The sequence below is a fragment of the Choloepus didactylus genome, chromosome 2 (assembly GCF_015220235.1).
Source record: "Choloepus didactylus isolate mChoDid1 chromosome 2, mChoDid1.pri, whole genome shotgun sequence".
Taxonomy (NCBI): domain Eukaryota; kingdom Metazoa; phylum Chordata; class Mammalia; order Pilosa; family Megalonychidae; genus Choloepus; species Choloepus didactylus.
In genome coordinates, this window is record NC_051308.1 from 148,351,119 (window position 1) to 148,371,735 (window position 20,617).

Consider the following 20,617-nt stretch of genomic DNA (forward strand, 5'->3'; position numbering starts at 1 on the left):
CACATAGAATCAGCTGCAATAACTCAGTTGTATTCAGTTGACAGTTGAGCTGGTATGAATGGTCCAAGACACTTCCCTCACACCTGGTGCCTTAAAATGTTTTCTTTTAAAAGCATGATATCAACTGAAATTTCTCCTCAACTGCTATAAAACCAAAAAACAGCCCTCACACACTTGCATTTCAGTGAAACTGAAAGCCGTAGCATGGTTAAGAGGGCTCAGTGCTTAGTATTTGGGAAGTTCTACTCTTCCCCACTGGCCTTCCTGGTCACCTCTCCTAAGGAAAGAGGAGTTGCTAACCAAATTGATGTGAGCCCATGATATATTCATTGGGCCATATTTTTACAAATGACAGTATTGCTGTATTAACAGGTCAGAAATTATGCAAGTCACTCTTGATTTTCTAGCTGCTGCCTCTAAGCCTAGTAGAGCTTTTCCCGGTTAGGGACAGGCCCATCTCTTCCAAGCAACGTGGGAAATTGGACTCAGCTTCCCTGGAGGAAGGCCTTCTTAAATGTGGGAGATATTGGATGGAGATTATGGGAACATACAGTTGATTGTTGTTACTTGCAGCAGTTACGTTGTATAGAATCTCTGTGTGCCAGTTTGAATGTATTGCGTCCCCCAAATGCCATTATCTTTGTAGTCTTGTGTGGGGCAGAAGTTTCAGTGCTGGTTAGATTTGCTTGGAATGTGCCCCACCCAGCTGTGGGTGATAATTCTGATGAGATGTTCCCATGGAGGCATGGCCCCGCCCATTCGGGGGTGGGCCTTGATTAGTGGAGCCATATAAATGAGCTGACTCAGAGAGAGGGAAGGGAGTGCAGCTGGGAGTGATGTTTTGAAGAGGAGCAAGCTTGCTAGAGAGGAACGTCCTGGGAGAAAGCCGTTTTGAGGCCAGAGCTTTGGAGCAGACGCCAGCTGCCTTCCTAGCTAGCAGAGGTTTTCCGGATGCCATTGGCCATACTCTGGTGAAGGTACCCGATTGCTGGGGTGTTACCTTGGACACTTTGTGGCCTTAAGACTGTAACTGTGTAGTGAAATAAACCCCCATTTTATAAAAGCCTATCCATCTCTGGTGTTTTGCATTCTGCAGCATTAGCAAACTAGAACACTCTGCAAACACTGAATTAGTGAATACTGAACCACTGATCCTAGGAGAAATACAACGGTTAAGTTCCTCTGAGCCTCTGGCCACATTTTTATAATCACTACATAGTTTTGTTTTATGTATCTTTCTGCATAAAGACACCTTACTTAATATATATTTCTTACAAATGACTATATGCAATATTCCTGTTAAAATATATCAATTATAGTATTTTTGTATAATACAATCAACTGTGATCTTACTACTTTAACACTTAGTTGTACACACATACACAGTCCATATATACAGTGCTCACAGTAAACAGTACTTTCAACAATACTGCACACTGTACAGTACAATAATGCAAATAAAGTCCTACATAATTAAAGATTAAGCATTAAAAGTTTTATAAAAGCATTAACTAAAATCTTACTTTTAATGGAGCTGCAGAATGTGCAATGGGGCAGTGCACTGTGTGGTTAAACCTCTCATACTTGGCTTTCCCATAAAAACAGAGGGAGAGATTATTCTATAGAAGAGGAAGATATCAATGAGGGTGGCATGTAGACATCTGGCAGTTCTACCTCAGGAGTTTGATTCTCACAACTTGTTGGCAGTGTCAGTGATTTTCCCTCTGGAACTGGCTTAAAAAATTGCATCAGCTTTTTCTGCTTGGCTTTTTGCCTCAAATCTTTAAGCATCTCAGCATAGGGGGCCAATGCAATGGAGGTCAAGTGCTTAAATTTGAGGCTGCATTCAAGCATAGGGTCACATTCTTCCATGTCATTGAAAATTTTTCCAAGGCTGAATTCCATTTTGATATTTTGGCCACTGTGAGAGGAAAAATTCTTGGAACCTTAGGCCAATTTTCATCACCATCCTCAACATCGTTGACTCTCATGCTTTGTTTTGCCATCTCATCCAGGTCTTCATTGGTGGGTTCTACTGCCCTCTCTGCCAAAATTTCCTCCACATCGTCTTCCTTCATGTCATCAAAGCCTTCTCCACTTATTTGCCATGCAAGATTCATTATGTTTTTGACACTGTTCCTTATATTTTCTGTAACAACTTCAAAGCCTTCAAAATTGTTCACACAGTCTGGCCAAATATTTTTCCAACAATTGTTGAAAGTAACCTGCTTAATGCTGTCCCAGGCTGTGCCAGCATAATCAATAACATTGCGTATAGTGACAGACTTCCAGTATTCCATCATGGTAGTTTCCTTGTTGGTGTTGAGAGCCTCACAAGCCTTACCATAAAGCTCCCTCATATAGTATGCCTTGAAAGCTTTTATTATGCCCTGATCAAGGGGTTGGATAAGAAACAATGTGTTTGGGGGCATGAAAAGAACTTCTACATTGGGGTGGGCATTTTTGAGTTCTTCACGGCAATGGACTGGGGCATTATCCAAAATCAAAAAAACTTTGAAGGCAACGTTTTTGCCTTGGAGATAGCATTTAACTTCTGGGATGAAGCAGTTGTGGAACCAAACCCACAAAATGTCAGGTATCATCCATGCTTTTCTGCTCCACCTCCAATGGACTGGCATATAGTTCAGGTTTTTCCCTTTAAGTGCCATGGATTTTGGGCCCTGTACACCATTAGGAGTTTGCACTTAAAGTCACCTTTGGCATTGGCACACAACAGCAAGGTTACATGGTCTTTAAATGATTTAAAGCCAGGGGCTTTGGAGGCCATTTGTGTTATACAGGTTCACTTGCCAACATCCTTGTAAAATAAGCCTTGTAACGTCAGCATTGAAAACCTGCTCTTCCACATAACCCTTTTCCTGTATTACACTTAACAGGTATTTTTTTAAAATTTTTTATTTATTGAGATTGTTCACATACCATACAATTATCCAAAGATCCAAAGTGTACGATCAATTGCCCCAGAACCATCATACAGCTGTGTATCTATCACTACAATTAATTTTTCAATTTTTAGAACATTTTCATTACTCCAGAAAAGAAATACAGACAAAAAAAAAGGAAACTCAAATCCTCCCATTCCCCTAACTACCCCCCTCCATTGTTGACTCATAGTATTGATATAGTACATTTGTTACTGTTGATGAAAGAACATTAAAATACTACTAACTGTAATTAGTTTGCAATTGGTGTATTTTTCCCTATATGCCCCTCTATTATTTTAAGTTGCAGAATAGTATTTAATTTTCAGATATTTATAGTCATTTTATTTGATATCACAAAATAGTGGCCGTGATATAAATTTTACAGATGAGGATATTGTTGCACTATTCTCACCATACATAGGTTACAGAATAAATCTGAATACAGATCAATACGTCCCCTTCTTCTTCCTTTGTATATTTACAAACATGCCTACACATAACCCTTGCTATTCAAATTATTTTTATCTGAACGAAGGAACTAACTGCACTGAGATAATTTTGTTTTGTTTATAGGAATTCTCACTGTAAACTATACAAGCTTAGGGATCAGAGAGTAATTTTTTTTTTTTCCAAACCCTCTATCTGAACTCAGAAGCTAAAATGGTTCAGTACTTTCCATTAACTATGCAATAAATAGCAAATCTTGGGTCCACAATTAATGTTCCTTTGTTTCAGTGTATGACATAGAAGTTAGTAATTGCCATTTAAATCTAGTGGTTCAATGACTACAATAACAGATGTCTCTCCATATAAAATAGACATTTTTACCAAAACTGCTCCCTATATGCCTTTGCTCTATATATCCCAAGCCTATCTCCAGACAATGGCATCTAATCTACACCAACAAATAAAACATAATTGAGAATACATATTTTTCAATGCTCTCAAAAAGTATAAGAGTACTCTTTTGGATTTTCAAAAGAAGTCCATATTTTCAGACTTAAATGTAATAGTTTTTAATTATTCTTAGCCTAATTCCTGTTTTATCAATTAGGAAACTAAGAGTCATCTTACAAGTTAAGTGAGATGATCATTTACAATCAGCAAGTCAGAAAAGTGAGGCAAGTATCTTCATCTTCTGACTTCTAGTGTTTCAGAAAGAATGCCATACCATAAACCTGAGTTATCCATTTGAAATAGAGTGAAAGAAATGGTAGTATGGAATAGGATGTGATACCAAGTATGTTTTCTCCTCCATAATGTCACCATTCTGCAGCGTCTGTTTATTCCTCTCTGAGATATGGAATTAAAAATAATTTAATATAGGGTTGTGTCTTACGATGACTATGATGATAATAAAGCCAAACTTATATTCATTGGTCACTATATGGCTTAAAAAACACAACTTCATCTAATATTATGGAACCCTGCTCCATCTCTCTCTCTCCTTTCTTTGTTTCTCTGTCGGTAGGGCTCCCTTTAGTATCTCAAGTAGGGCAGGTCTTTTATTAGCAAAATCTCTCAGCATTTGTTTGTGAAAAATTTAAGCTCTCCCTCAAATTTGAAGGACAGCTTTGCTGGATAAAGAATTCTTGGTTGGCAATTTTTCTCTCTCAGAATTTTAAATATGTTGTGCCACTGCCTTCTCGTCTCCATGGTGGCTGCTGAGTAGTCAGTACTTAGTCTTATGTTTTTTCCTTTGTATGTGGTGAATTGCTTTTCTCTTGCTGCTTTCAGAACTCGCTCCTTCTCTTCAGTATTTGACAGTCTGATCAGAATATGTCTTGGAGTAGGTTTATTTGGATTTATTCTATTTGGAGTTCCCTGGGCATTTATGCTTTGTGTATTTATGCTGTGTAGAAGGTTTGGGAAATTTTCCCCAACAATTTCTTTGAATACTCTTTCTAGACCTTTACCCTTCTCTTCCCCTTCTAGGAAACCAATGAGTCTTATATTTGGGTGTTTTATATTATCTATCATATCCCTGAGGTCCATTTCGATTTTTTTTCAATTTTTTCTCCATTCTTTCTTTTGTTCTTTCATTTTCCATTTTGTTGTACTCCAGGTCGCTGATTCATTGTTCAGCTTCCTCTAGTCTTGTATTATGAGTATCCAGAATCTTTTTAATTTGGTTGACAGTTTCGTTTATTTCCATTAGATCATCTTTTTTTTCCTATTTACTCTTGCAATTTCTTCTTTATGCTCTTCTAGGCTCTTCTTCATTCCTTTATATCCTGTGCCATGGTCTCATTGTTTGTCTTTAGTTCTTTGATTAACTGCTCCAAGTACTGCATCTCCTCTAATCTTTTGATTTGGGTGTTTGGGTTTGGGTTATCCATATCATCTGGTTTTTTCATATGCTTTAAAATTTTCTGTTGTTTTTGGCCTCTTGGCGTTTGCTTAACTCGACACGGTTCTTTTAGGATATGTATGCGAATTCAAAGACTTCTCTCTAATTTGTCAGATCTACAGCTTGGTGGCGTGCACTTTAACCAACCAGCAGGTGGTGTCTGCAAGCCACCTATTCCCCTCAAGCCAGTTCTCCCCAACTTTGTCTTTGTGGTGTGTGGGGGGGTGTCTGATTCTTATGGGGTCCAAGTGGTGCACCAGTTTTACATGTGTAGTTGGTGCTGTCCACCCTGAATGTGGGGTATGTGTCTGAGCAGTTAGGGAGCAAGGGCGGCTTTAACAATCAAACCTCCCAGGTGTTCCTGGAGATTTAAGGCTGTTCCAAGAGTCTAAAAATTCAGTTTGGTCTCACCACAGACTGTCTCTGCCTCTGACCCACAAGTCCTTGGTATTGGCGTAGGGACCCTGGGATTTCCATGTGGGTCCCTCTTTCAAGTTGTGCCCTTATTAGGGCCTCTGCTGAAGGAAGGCTGTACTACATCACAAGTGTGTCCCAACCCTCAAGGGAAGTTCTGGGCCACCGGGCCATGTAGGAGCGTTCTCAGCCTGCTGAAAGGATGGCTGAATGGGGCATGTTAATTGCCCCCTTTTCGCACTGCTCTATGTTCCTAGCTCTGGGACAATTAGCTGCGGATGCTCGAAAGGCTACTGTCCACACCCAATATTGTGGCATGTGCATGTGATGCTGGAAACACTTCCCATCACACTGGGTTTTTTGGTGCGGCTCTGGGCTGTGGTGCCGGCACCAGTGCTGGGAAGGAGTGTTCCCAGCCCGCTGGGAAGATGGCTGTAAGGGGAGTGGGTTTTTTTCCCCTTTTGGCTAACCTCTCCCTTCCTAGCTCCAAGAGAATTAGCAGTGGATGCGCGAAAGGCTGTCATCCATGCCAGATATTGAGGCGTAGTCACAGTTGTGGAGACACCGTTCCTGCTGCGCTTCCCTGTGTGGTTCTCGCTGCCATATCCAAAGCCACTTTTGGGTTTTTAAAAAGAACTAGGCCGACTCCAAATGCCAACCCATGGTTTCCTTACACCACAGTGTGGCTGCCGGATATTCAGCTGGCTTACTCACTCATTTCAAAATGAAGACTCCTGGTTTCACCAAGTGCACGGTCCCTGTAGATTTAGCAGACATTGTCCAGCTGGTGCATCGCTGGAACTGGTGTTCTGGGTGACTTTCTGGCTTTTATCTAGTATTTTTCATGAAGATGTTTTTTTGTCCTGTCTCTCCTAACTGCCATCTTCTGGAAGTCCCAACAGGTATTTTTAAAATTCTTCCATAGCCTCCTGATCTGCAGAACCTGCCTCCCCAGGAAGCTTAACATTTTTCACACCATATCGTATTTTGAAATGTGCAAGCCAGCCAGCACTTGCTAAGGAAGGGTTTACCATTTTCCTGACCCTGGGTAACATGACTATAAATTTCCTTGGCTTTCAGACTCACAACAATACTGTCCACTATGCTTTTTTTATCAGCTGTCATCTCATGAATCCACAAATTTAGCTGCTTTTCTATCTTTTCCATAGCTTCATCATGTACTATCGATGTTACTTTAGTGCCTTCAGGAGCAGCCTCACATACAGATTGATGAATTTCTTCTTCCTTTTTCTGTAGGTACTGTATTGTTGATTCATTAACATTAAACTCATGGCCAACAGCACTATAACTCATGCCTGAATGAAGTTTATCTAACACGTATTTTGTCTCTAAGGCACATCACAGACTTCTTGAACTTAGGAACACTAGACAGCACTTCAGCACTACGCTTGAGGGCCATTTTAAATAGTGAAATTAGCAACAAAAAGCTAAAAAATCCAAAAAATGTGGCAGTAAATAGACTGCAAAAAGAATACCTGTTTACAATATGAAAGCTGAAAACAGAAGGTGAAACATTGCCTTGTTCAACCTCAACTGGGAATGTGCACATCAGGTGATTCAAAGTTTTCACCATTCTGCTCATGTCCATAAATGACAGCAAAAGTACTGTGAAAAATGATTTTGGGGATACACATAAATTTTGGCAAAGAGGCAAATTCACAAATACAGAAACCATGAATAATGAGGATCAACTCTATACTGAATTGAAGATAAATGAGGTTATAAAATATTTTTTTAAAAAACATGCTGATAGGTCCCAGTGTCAGGAGAAAGTTGAAATGAAACCACTCCTGGCTCCTGGTCCTTTAGAATCTGTGTTGGCCACAGAGGGCAACATGCTACCTTAAGATGAGAGTGTCTCTATGCTTTGAGGCAACTTCCACTTTTTGTCAATACCATTCTGGGATCCTGGGTATGTGAGGTGGAGCTGTAAAAGAAAGCACAAAGAAAACAGTTCTTCAAGAATGAATACCTTCAACTTTCCCTTCTCTGTTCTCATGCTTTTCCTTATCTCTGCCCTCTTCCTATTTGCCTCTGAAGAGCAGGCACTTTTGTGTCATTCATAAGCTAATCCTTTCACCTTACCGCCAGAACATGTTTGACCTTAAGTTTTTATTTGTAAAATAAAGACAATTCATATGCAATAGGATTTGGGGAAATAATTAAATGGCAAGGATTAAAGTTGCTGGCATAAAGCTGGTGTTCAGAAAAGTGCCTAAATATTTCCCTTTTCCTGTTGACTACTTTCCTGGAAGAAACTTGCTCCATCAATTCTCTGATCTTCTACTCTTGGGAATAACACCTCCTGGTTTTCTTCCTACCTGTGGCTACCTTTTCTTGATCTCTTTGAAGGAGCTGTTCATTCTTTCCCTTTTTCAAATGTCTATGCTCCAGGTTTTTGTTTCAGTCCTCATCTCTTCTTACTATACACTTTCTTTGCATGATCTCATCTACATCCAGAACTTTAATTGCCATGTGTAGGTTAATGAATCTTAAAAGCTCAAGCCTAGATCTCTCTCTGGAACCCCAGAACGTCTCTTCTCTTCCTTCCCTCTCTCCCCATGTACCTTCCTTTAGTTCTTTCCTTCCTTCCTGCATTGTTTCATTCAACAAATACTTATTGAGTGCCTGCTATGTAACTGGCATTGTACATCCAATTGCCAACTGTACATCTCCAGGATCTCACATAGAGACCTCAAATTCAACATATGCATGTCTGAATGGATCCCCCCTCCAAACCACTCATCTCTCCTTTATTTGTTGTCTCAGTAACTATTCCAGCACCCACCCATCGATCCTAAGCAGAAATGGCAGTCACGTGTAACTCTGCCCTCCCTCTCTCCATATATACAGCTCTTAATACATCAAGTCCCATCAGTTCTGCCTCCCTTAAAATCTCACTAATCTGTAACTTGTCCCTCACACCTAACCACCTCCCTAGTGCCAGCATTCAGCATTTCTTACCTATATGACTCCAACTGTCCCTGAACTCGTCTTCCGGACTCCAGTCTTGCGCTATTTCAGCCTGTTATCCATGTTGCAGCCAAAGGGGCAATACAAAACACACATGTAATTATGTTGCTTCCCAGTTAAAAACTATTCAGTGGCTTCCTACTGCCTTTAGAGTAAAGTCTACCCTCCTTAAATTGGCATACAAGACCTCAGGATATGGTCCTTGCTTGAATCACTCTGCAAAGAAATGTTTTGTTTACATTTACACATTTCTCCACTCTAAACAGGAAGAGCTCTTAGAGGTGTCTAACATGTGAACTCCTAAAGGGCTTTTTTATTACTGAGATCCAGCATATAGTAGAATGTTAAATCAAGTTTGGAAAATCCATGAATGTTACATCAAGTTTGGAAAATCTTTACAGGTAAGCAGTGTCAGAGCTGCCTATCTGAAAGTGATCTAAGGAACAGGCACAGACACTGTGTTTTCTTACCTCTTTAGCATTAGGATTTTTTTTTTCTGCTATACCTTTTTTTAAATTAATTTATTACCAGGATAAGAGAGGCTTATTATGGAAAAAAAATCAAATATTACAAAGAGGTATAAAGTAAAAAGGCAAGTCCCCTTCCTTTATAGCACTGCCCTCTTCCACTCCAGTGCTGCCCTGAAATAACCAGTTACCAATTTGTATAACCTTTCAGAAATTTTCTATGTACATAATCATAGTAATAAACATGTTATTACTATTGTTATTACTTAACACAAACAGGAATCATATTAAACATGTTCATTTGCATCTCAGCTTTTCTCATTATAATGAATCTTGGACTTTTTTCTATATCAGTATATATAGGTCTTCCTCATTTTTTAAAGGTCTGCATTGTATTCATTTATATGTCTCTACAACACCTTATTCAAAAGACCCTTATTAATAGACATCTACGTTATTTCCAGTTTGGATCCATTAAACACAGTGCTGCATTTTGCAATTCATTTTATGAGAATTGATCATTATAAGTGATAATAGATAGTTATATGGCAATCTTTCTAAATGTGCAAAAAGTGCAACTAAAATATTCAAATATTGAGATAAATATACACCACAACCAAGTCAGATTCATTTCAGGAATGCAAGAAGAGTTGAAAATTAGAACATCTGTCAATATAATGCACTATATTAATGGATCAAAGGAGAAAAATCACCAAAGATTATTGACAAATAGGAATAAATAGATTTTTGTAATGTGATAAGAATATAAGGATGTATGTGTGTGTATGCCAACCCAAAAGCCATAAATCACATTTAGTGAAACAGTATTCCTATTAATAGTGAGGAAAAAGACAAGGAAGTCCACTATCCCCACTACCATGAAAAACTATTTAACATTTCCTGGAGGTACTAGATGATGCTATTAGACAAGAGAAACAACTGAGGCATAAAAATCAGAAAGGAGAAGGTAAAATTATCTTTATTTGTGGGTGATATATTTCTAGACAATATAACTACGTTAACTGAAAAACTTTTTGAGATATAATTCACACCCCTTAAAGCGTGCAATTCAGTGGCTTCTATCTAATTCCAGAACATTTTCATCACTCCCAAAAGAAACTCTACCCATTACAAGTCACTCCCCATCCCTCTCTCCCCCCAGCATCTGGAACCACCAATCTACTTTCTGTCTCTATAGATTTGCCTATTCTGGACATTTCATATAAATGGAATCACATAATACATAGCCTTCTTTCACTTAGCATAATGTTTTCAGGTTCATCCATGTTTTAGCATGAATCAGTACTTCATTTCTTTTTATTGCCACTGTAAGACATACCATATTTTGCTTATATATCCATCAACTGATGGACCTTTGGGTTGTTTCCACTTTGCAAATATTATGAATAATGCTGCTAACATTCATGTACAAGTTTTTCTTTGGACATATGTTTTCAACCTAGGAGTGGAATTGCTGGGTCATATAGTAACTCTATATTTAGCTTTTTGAGGAACTGCCAAACTATTTTCCAAAGACACTGTACTGTTTTACATTCCCACCAACAATGTATGAGGGTTCTAATTTCTCCACATCCTTGCCAACATTTGTTATTGTCTTTTTTTTAAAAATTATTATAGCCATTCTAGTGGGTGTGAAGTGGTGTCTCATTATAGTTTCAAACTGAAAGATTATTTTGAACAGTAATATAACTCAAAAAGATGGCTGGATATAACATCATTATTTTAAATACCAAGTCTTCTTATATACAAGCCATAACCAGTTAGAAAGAGCTCCACAGAAAAGATAAACTATCTAGGAATAAACTTAAGAAAATGTCAGGATCTCCCCAGATTAGTTTATAAATGTAACATGATCCCAACAAAACTACCTCCAAAGATTAGAGCCACACTAGCTGTAACTAAAGCTCATATGGAAAAGCAACAGAGAATTATGCTTTTCGCCATAGACCCAACTTTCATGGATTCCTTCCCATTACTACTTATTACCTACATATTCTTGGACAAGTTAAACTTTCTGCATCTCAGATGCCTCTTCCTTGAACGGGGACAATAATACATATCTGCTAGGGTCGTCAGAAGGATTAAATGCCTTAAAATGCATAAAGCACTTAGAATAGTACCTGGTACTTAACAAGTGCTATTATTATTATATGGGAAAAATAATAATTCAAAAACAGACAGAAAAAATCTTTTTACAAAAAGTTATGAGGAAAGACTGGCCCTAGTAGATATTACAACAGCACAATTCTAGTGAATCAGAATTAAAACAGTTCTATGGAATAGAACAGAGAATGCAGAAACCCAAATGCAAATGGGACTTTAGAAATTGATAAAGGTGGCATTTCAAATTAATGTAGAAAAGGAGGATTGTTCATTGTCAATGATTCTGGGACAAAACTCCCACTTCATTCCATATACAAAAATACATCTTGGTTCAGTCGGATCTCAGCAGAAGCTGCAGCTTCTCTTTGCTGTATCCCTTTTGCTTCCAAGAAACATGGCCTCTGGTGTGGCTGTCTCTGATGGTGTCATCAGTGTTCAATGACATGAAGGTGCACAAGTCGTCAACACCAGACGCCTGAGCGAGGACAAAAAGAACGTCTTCCTGGAAGAGGGCAAGGAGATCCTGGTAGGTGACGTGGGCCATACTGTCGGCGACCCCTACACCACCTTTGTCAAGATGCTGCCAGACAAGATACTATTCTAAGTGCTATGCCCTTCATGATGCAACCCATGAGACCAAGGAGAGCAAGAAGGAGGACCTGGTGTTTATTTTCTGGGCCCCTGAGTGTGCACCCCTCAACAGCAAAATGATCTATGCTAGTTCTAAGGATGCCATCAAGAAGAAACTGACAGGGATCAAGCATGAAATACAAGCAAACTGCTACAAGGAGGTCAAGGACCGTTGCACCCTGGCAGAGAAGCTGGGGGTGGGGGAGGGGGAAGCGCCGTCATCTCCCTTGAGGGCAAGACCTTTTGAGTCCCTCCAGCCCCCTTGCCTGGAGCATCCAGCAGCCCCAGACCTGTCCATGGGGGTTGCAGGCTGCCCCCTTCCTGCCAGACTGGGGCTGGGGGGATCCCAGCAGGGGGAGGGCAATCCGTTCACCGCAGTTGCCAAACAGCTCCACCCCCACCCCCTGGACCTTCCTTCTCCCTCTATCCCTGAGGGTTCTGGACTCCCCAAACTGCTTTTGATCTTCTGATTCCTCTTGGGGTTAAAGCAGACCAAGTCTCCTTCCAGGCACTCCAGTTTGGGATGGGGGCTGTATTTTTTTTTTTTTTTTTTTTACGACAACCCCTACTTCCCATCTGTTCCTCCCCTTCCCATGCTGCCAACTTCTAACCACAATACTTACTCTGTGTTTGTCCGTTTAGTTCTGTGTATAAATGGAATTTTGTGGAGATGAACCCTCCCTGTGCCCACCAGTCCCTTTCCCCCTTTCCCCTGGTCCTGGCCACTCAGGTGGAAGCAGGACTAGTAAGGAACCCTCAATTAAAAACAAACAAACAAACAAAAATACATCTCAAATGATCCAAAGATTTAAATGTAAAAATAGAGCTATGAAAGCACTAAAATAAAACATGAGGAAATTATTTAATCTGATTGCAATATGATCCCATACCAGAAGTCTTAGAAGACTGATAAATCCAAATAAATGAATTTCTGTAAGACAGGAAAACAAAAACAAAATACCATAAACAAACATCAAAGGACAAATAACTGGGAAAGAATAATTGTACCAGATATTACAAATAAAGGTCTGGTTTCCTTAAAATGTAGAGAACGCCTACAAACTGTAATAATAATAATTAAAAAAATGACCAATGCAATAGAAAAAATGAGCAAAAATCAAGAAGAGATAGATCGCAGAAGAGGAAATACAAATTGTCCTATGTATGAAAAGATGCTCAACTTCACTCAAAAGACATGAATTAAACTAAACAGAAACCATTTTACACCTGTCTGGTAACATGTGAGCTGTGGGAAAATAGACATTCTCATATACTGTTGGTGAAAGTAAAGCAGATATACTTTTTATAAGGGCAATTTGACAATATCTCTAAAAGAATGTACGTAGTAAGAATTCACAAACCTTTGACCCAGTAATTCAACTTCTTAGGGATCTATCCTACAGATATACTTGCACTTACGTACAATAATATAAGAACACGGATATTCACTGAAGCATTGTTTGTAATAGGAAAATATTGGAAGCCTAAATGTCCAACCACTGGGGACTGTGAAATCATCACGACACAAATGTGCTATAGAACAAGGCAGCTCTACATGTATTAATAAGTGAAATAACCATGTATAGCATACTACCAATTGTTTAAAAGATGCATATGTAAAATGCAGACATGTGCATAAAATGAATCTGAAAATATATCCAAAAAAACATTATCACTAATGGCCTGTGGGAGGGAAATGTGAGGATATGGCATAGGAATAACAAGGATGTTCACTTTTCCCTATACCTTTTTGACTATCTGGATTGTGTATCTTCTGCTTGAATTACCTGTTTTTTGCAATGAATTAGAAAAATTCCATTCAGTTACTAATTTATTTATATTTAGTGAGTTGGACCCTAACCTTGTGTACAGATATGAGTTGTCAGGAGAAGAGTACAAGAGAGGTAGTAATTCCTGCCGTCCAGGAAGTGACAGGCAGAGCCTGGTAAAGAATGGACCTCGGACCTCCTTGCACAGTAATCAACGGGCAGGGGAGCTTGCCTATCAGAAATGTAGATTCCTGGGCCCTACCCCAGATCAACAGAATTAGAGCCCCAGGGTGACGCCCAGAAATCTGCATTTTTGACAGGATCCCACTGGACTTTCCAGGTTGTGCTAATCTTGAGGCCCAATGGGCTGGAAGGGCAGTCGGCCTGCACAGCGCATCGCAGATTGTGGGTGCGTTTCTCGTCCCTCCTTTGTCCACGGTCGCGTTCCGGGTGTGGAGGTGTCGACACCCGAGATTCCGGCCTTCCCCACGCTCACCTTTAAGCCGAAACCGCAAGGTGCTGCGGAACTAGACCCCTGCCCGGCATGGAGAAGGCGAGGCCTCGTCTCAGTGTCGCCTCCTTTCCTTTAGTCTCGCCGCCGCCCAGGCCGCTCTGCCCAGGACTCGGATCCGGTTCCCGAGTCGGCGGGCTGCAGGCCCAGACCCTGAATCACGGGGGCCCGCGTTGCTGAGGCAGCGCGAAATCCGCGCGAGGCGCTAAGGACGAAAAAGCCGCGGAGATCGACTGCAGTGGTGAAGGAAGGAACAGGAAATGGAAGCCGATTTAAACCGTTTAGGTAAAGGAGAGGACAGGGAGAAACGGCAAGGGTGGAAAATGGGTTATAGGGAAAAAGAACGCGACTCCGCCGGGACTCGAACCCGGAACCTTTGAATGCCTTCAGCCTCTAGAAGTCCAATGCGCTATCCATTGCGCCACGGAGCCACCTGTTGGAGCCCTCGCGCAGCTGCCACATTAAGCCAGAAACGAAGGCCCAGCGCCCTTCCGACTACTTGCTCTGCTGCCTCTAAAGCCGAGGCCGGGTCGCCGCGCTCAAAGCACTGCGGGCCTGTCCAGCCGCCGCCAAACACACGCAGCAGGCGCCCCTCCTCCCCCACCTACCGCCTCTTAGGTCAGCGACCCCCGCCCCGAGCGAACGGTGGCCGCGAGTCCACCGCATCCTGACTGGCCTGTCTCGGTCAGGGCAGCCGTAGCCGGGTCTCCCGCAGGTTTCGGGCACCGCCGCACCCGGCTTGGCAGTCAAATCACCGCCTCCCTCCTCCCTGGCTCCCTTCCAGCCGCAAGCGCTCCCGCCTACCGGGTCTCTACCGCGGCCGGCCCGCCCTGCCCGGGCCTGGGAGATGCAGAGCGCAGTCCCCTGGCCGGCCGTTGTACCGTTGAGCCGGGCTAATGACGCCGGGCACTTGCGTCGCACCTTTCAGCGGGCGATCACGAGCGGCAGCCTCTCGGGACCTGTTGGGCCGCGGGCTCTTCCCTGGCTGCCTGGGTCCGGCCGCAGCTGCTAGCTCGGGCTGCAGCGACTTGTGTGCGTGCTAGTGCATTTTATTTGCGCGGGGCTCGGGAAAATGGGGTTTGGGTTGCATTTCGCTCCCCACAGACCCAGAGCCGAATTTCTGAGGTATCCGGGCTCTGGTGGCCTGAGGGGGGCGACGCGCCCCACGCCGCACCACCCTCCGACAGGTCGAACGAGGGCTGGGAGCTGCCTTCAAGGGCGCCGCGCAGCCGCCCCCATCCCGCGCACCCGGCGGCACGCGGCTGCGTGGTCAGCGGCGCCGGTGAGTGTGGTGCCGCGCGTGGGAGCGCTGGGAGCATGCGTGTGCCGGGCGCGTGCGGCCGGAGAGCGCGCGCCCGAGCGCCGCGGCAACTCCCGGAGAGGGCAGCCGAGCGCCAAGGTAGCCCAAGGGGTCCGCGCGGCTGTTCGCAAGGGCGCGGTCGCCACGGTGAAGGGGTTGATTTGGGTGGGAGGGGAGGGTTCTCCCGTGCCCCATTAATCCGCATGAGCACGACCCCGGAGCCATTCTAAATAGTCTAAATCAGGGTAGTTACTATGCATCGGCTGGGAATACGAAACCCCTGGCTCCCCGGTCCAATCGGCTATTGGTTTTCCGAACCCCACCCATGAAAAAATTGCGGAGCTGTCTTTGTGCGATCGCTTGCTTAGGTTCTTCCACAACCAGGTCGGCTGCAGTCCACTCTATTCCTCGCTGCCCAGCGTTATCAGACATCAAAGCAAAGTAGTTTCTGACAATATTTGTAAAGAGGGAAAGGGAACGCACAGGAAGAGTCTGGCGTGATAGGGATTTTTACGTTTTTATTTCATTTAACATCTACAACAGCGCTATAAGGAAGGTACCATCGTCCCATTTATAAAGAATGGAAACTGCATCTAGGAGAGTTTAAACAACTTGTGCATGGACACCCAGCTAATAAGTGTCACAAAATGTGAAGAGTCTGAGATTTTACTCTACTTGCAGGGGACGACGAGCCCCGTGCCGAAGCATCTTCCAAGAGCTCAAACGAGAATTTTTAGATTTTCACAGTTTCTTGGTTGCTGACAGAGCACCCAAGACTCCTGGGTCAGAAATGAAAGACTATTACAGCAAAGCAGTAGCCAGAGTGTCAACATATTTCTGTTAGTTCCCTGAGCCCCCGTTCTCACAGATGGGTCCAAATGCTTGTACACAAATTGGGTTGCCTTACAGGAGAGGAGCACTGAGCTTTGGAAACCCACTATTTTCTAGCAAGGAGTAAGCAAGCCTGTTCTTTGTCGTGTAGGGAGACATTACCTCATCCCTCAAGGTTGCTTGCTGCAAACAGAACCCTGAGAAATGGCTGGAGTGAAAGTGTGGTCAGGGCCTTGCATTCTTGGCACACCCAACAAGAACACACATGGATGCTAAGGGCCCATGGTTGAATGCCTTTCCAGACAGTAAATAGCAGAGTCCTGATTAATGCCAGGCCTGTCTGTTTCATTCCACCATAATATAAATGACCATAAGCATTTCATGTATAACATTGTTATGACTTCTTTAAAATTAATAAAATAAAACAAATAAATTAAATGAAATAAAACATTGTACACAAGAGAAATTTTTATATGCAAAAATTTAGCCCTTTAAATAGGATATAATTTTAAATCATATTTATTTAAACAAATCCTTTTTTGAACTCTGCAATATGCATCTCAGAATCTCCACTGGTTCCTGGAGTTGATCACAACCAAATGTGAGAGGAGAGCTTGCTTATCAGAATACCAGGCAGAGGAACTCTAGATGGGGGCACTGGAGCCAAATCTCAAATGAGGAGTCATTGACGTGATTAAATACTACCACCTCATATATAAAAATTCTGGAAAGAGGGAATTGGAAAAGAAACTACCTGGTAAGGGAAGATGTGCCTGTCCTTTATTCCACTTATTGAACCAAACAAAAAAATTTTTTTAGATATTTGATCCCTTCTGCTAGTTGAGACCAAAAACCCCTTTTCTGTGTCTCAGAAAATATTGCCAAGACACAGGTTTAATGGCCAATATGGGAAAACCAGACAGAATTCTGTGAACCACTCCGTTAGCAATCAAGATTGTACTTTTAACCTTCTACAATTAAGAGATTGGAAGTCACTGCAGAACAAGCATTTGTAATTCATTGTTCTCTGACAACTAATAAGCAGTTTATAGTGAATCTGGATTCACAGGCAGCAATATTATCATGTAAAAAGAATGAAATGTATATTTGGTTACTGTCTGGGGAAAAAGATTCAGTGGGTTTTGCCTTTTCTTTTCTCAAGGGAAACAGCACAAGCAGCCATTATACAATCTGTCAAGAATTCTGACAAGTAAAATGTGACCTCTTCCTTCTCGCCAACAGAGGGAGCCAAAGGATGGGCTATAACCACCTGGCAGCAAGCTGAAGGCTACCCATTTGCAATTCGATTTTCCTGGTCAGTAAAGCTCTAAATTAAACACTACTTCAATTTGGTGTTTTAAAGTTCAAATCCATTATACACCTTTGGAAATCTACAATAGCATTTTTGCGTTTGTACAAAAGGATTTTTTTTGAACTTACTATGTTATTATGTTCTATTCCCAGTACACGAGAGTAGTTTCAGCCTTCCACAGATGCTCTAGAAATCTACCAGGCCACTATATTCTCACTAGTTTTGCTCCACTCTGGAGGGGTAAGGTTGGTGAAGTACCAGCTTAATTTCAATTCGGTGAGTATTTAAGGAGGATAAAGTTAGGCTTACTGTGAGAGATAGAACAAGTTTAAGACACAATCCCTACCTTCAAGGAGACTAAATTACTAGGGAAATATCACCTATGAATATGAAGCAGTAAGTAAATAATGCAAGATAGCATGCAAAAAAGTAACAAAATGTGATTGGATATTCCTACTAGTAAAAGTTTTTTGAGTATGCACCTTCAAATAACAAGAATTCACTACTGTACTAATTATAAAACATGCTCCAAAAAGGAATTTTTAAAGAATGAGATTTAAAAACAAACAAACAAATGAAAATCCTCTGGTAGCAGAAGTTAAGTATACAGGCTGTGGTTCAGACTTCTGATGTTCAAATCCTTGTTCCTCCTCTTATTTGCTGGAGAAGATCCTTCAATTCTTTGAGTCTTCTTTTCCTCATCTGAAAGTCATAAAGTTGTGAGGATTGCAGTTCATACTTGTAAGGGTTTACCTCAGTCCTGGCAGAAGGTAAGTCTATAACAACTGTTTGATATTATTAGCAAGAAACTCTCAAAAAAGGAATTCCACATCGGACAGGAACAACCCAAAGTTCAGATACAGCATCAGCTAAATTTGTTGTAACCCAAAAAGCATTCTCCACCTTCCTGCCCCACTTCAACTTAACTATGCATGGTGTCTGTTACCAAACAGAACACTTAGCTTCTCAGACTGAAAATGTCTACATTCAGGTTCATGTTTTCTCCACAATTCTCCCCTCAAGGTTCTTGGGTAGATTCTTGTTTTCATTTGTCCAACCACTTGGTTTTCCCAAAACAAGAGTGTAGTCCTCTAAAGGACTTATGAAGACTTGTCTCTTGCCAGAACAAATCTGCTCACAGTATTTAAATTATGGCCTTTTTTTTAATCCTAAAAAGTCTTAGTACTGAATTTCAGCCAGGCCACTAACCAAACTACACTAGATGGCAAGATGGGAATAGGAGAAGGAAAAGAATGATGTCCAATATATGAAAAACCCACAGCCAGCATAGTACTCAAAGCCTTCCCTCTAAGATCAGGAACAAGACAAGGATGCCCGCTGTCACCAATATTATTCGACATTGTGCTAGAAGTGCTAGCCAGGGCAATCCAGCAAGACAAAGAAATAAAAGTCATTCAAATTGGAAAGGAAGAAGTAAAACTCATTATTTGCAGATGATATGATCTTATATCTGGAAAACCCTGAGAAATCAACAATACAGCTACTAAAGCTAATAAATTTAGCAAAGTAGCAGGATACAAGATTAATGCACATAAGTCAGTAATGTTTCTATATGCTAGAAATGAACAAAGTGAAAAGACACTCAAGAAAAAGATACCATTTTCAATAGCAACTAAAAAAATCAAGTACCTAGGAATAAACTTAATCAAAAATGTAAAAGACAAAGAAAATTACATAACTCTGCTAAAAGAAATAGAAGCAGACCTTAAATAGTCCATCTTCATGGATAGGAAGGCTAAATGTCATTAAGATGTCAATTCCACCCAAACTCATCTACAAATTCAATGTAATCCCAATCAAAATTCTAACAACCTACTTTGCAAACTTGGAAAAGCTAGTTATCAAGTTTATTTGGAAAGGGAAGATGCCTCAAATTGCTAAAAACACTCTAAAAAAGAAAAACGAAATGGGAGGACTTACACTTCCTGACTTTGAAGCTTATTATAAAGCCATAGTAGTCAAAACAGCATAGTACTGGCACAAAGACAGAGATATTGATCAATGGAATAGAATTGAGAATTCGGAGATAACCCCCAGATCTATGGCCGACTGATCTTTGATAAGGCCCCCAAAGCCACTGAACTGGGACATAACAGTCTTTTCAACAAACGGGGCTGGGAGAGTTGGATAACCATATCCAAAAGAATGAAAGAGGACCCCTACCTCACACCCTACACAACAATTAACTCAAAGTGGATCAAAGACCTAAATGTAAAAGACAGTACCACAAAACTCCTAGAAGATAATGTAGGAAAACATCTCCAAGACCTTGTATTAGGCGGCCACTTCCCGGACCTTACACCCAAAGCACAAGCAACAAAAGAAAAAACAGATAAATGGGAACTCCTCAAGCTTAGAAGTTTCTGTACCTCAAAGAAATTTGTCAAAAAAGGTGAAGAGGCAGCCAACTCAATGGGAAAAAATTTGGGAAACCATGTATCTGACAAAAGACTGAAATCTTGCATATATAAAGAAATCCTACAACTCAATGACATTAGTACAGACAGCCCAGTTATAAAATGGGCAATAAATATGAAAAGACAGTTCTCTGAAGAGGAAATACAAATAGCCAAGAAACACATGAAAAAATGTTCAGCTTCACTAGCTATTAGAGAGATGCAAATTAAGACCACAATGAGATACCGTCTCACACCAATTAGAATGGCTGTCGTTAAACAAACAGAAAACTACAAATGCTGGAGAGGATGTGGAGAAATTGGAACTCTTATTCATTGTTGGTGGGACTGTATAATGGTTCAGCCACTCTGGAAGTCAGTCTGGCAGTTCCTTAGAAAACTAGATATAGAGCTACCATTCGATCCAGCGATTGCACTTCTCGGTATATACCCGGAAGGTCGGAAAGCAGTGACACGAACAGATATCTGCACGCCAATGTTCATAGCAGCATTATTCACAATTGCCAAGAGATGGAAACAACCCAAATGTCCT

The 20,617-nt window shown here is 41.3% G+C and overlaps 1 non-coding gene and 1 pseudogene across 1 annotated transcript; one reads left to right on the plus strand and one right to left on the minus strand.

Moving 5' to 3' along the window:
* Positions 1-11,688: 11,688 nt before the first annotated feature.
* LOC119513581 lies at positions 11,689-14,413 on the plus strand (annotated as a pseudogene).
* Positions 14,414-14,550: 137 nt separating this feature from the next.
* TRNAR-UCU lies at positions 14,551-14,635 on the minus strand. The gene is given in 2 exon segments: positions 14,551-14,586; positions 14,599-14,635. It is a non-coding gene; the product is annotated as a tRNA-Arg (tRNA).
* Positions 14,636-20,617: the final 5,982 nt, after the last annotated feature.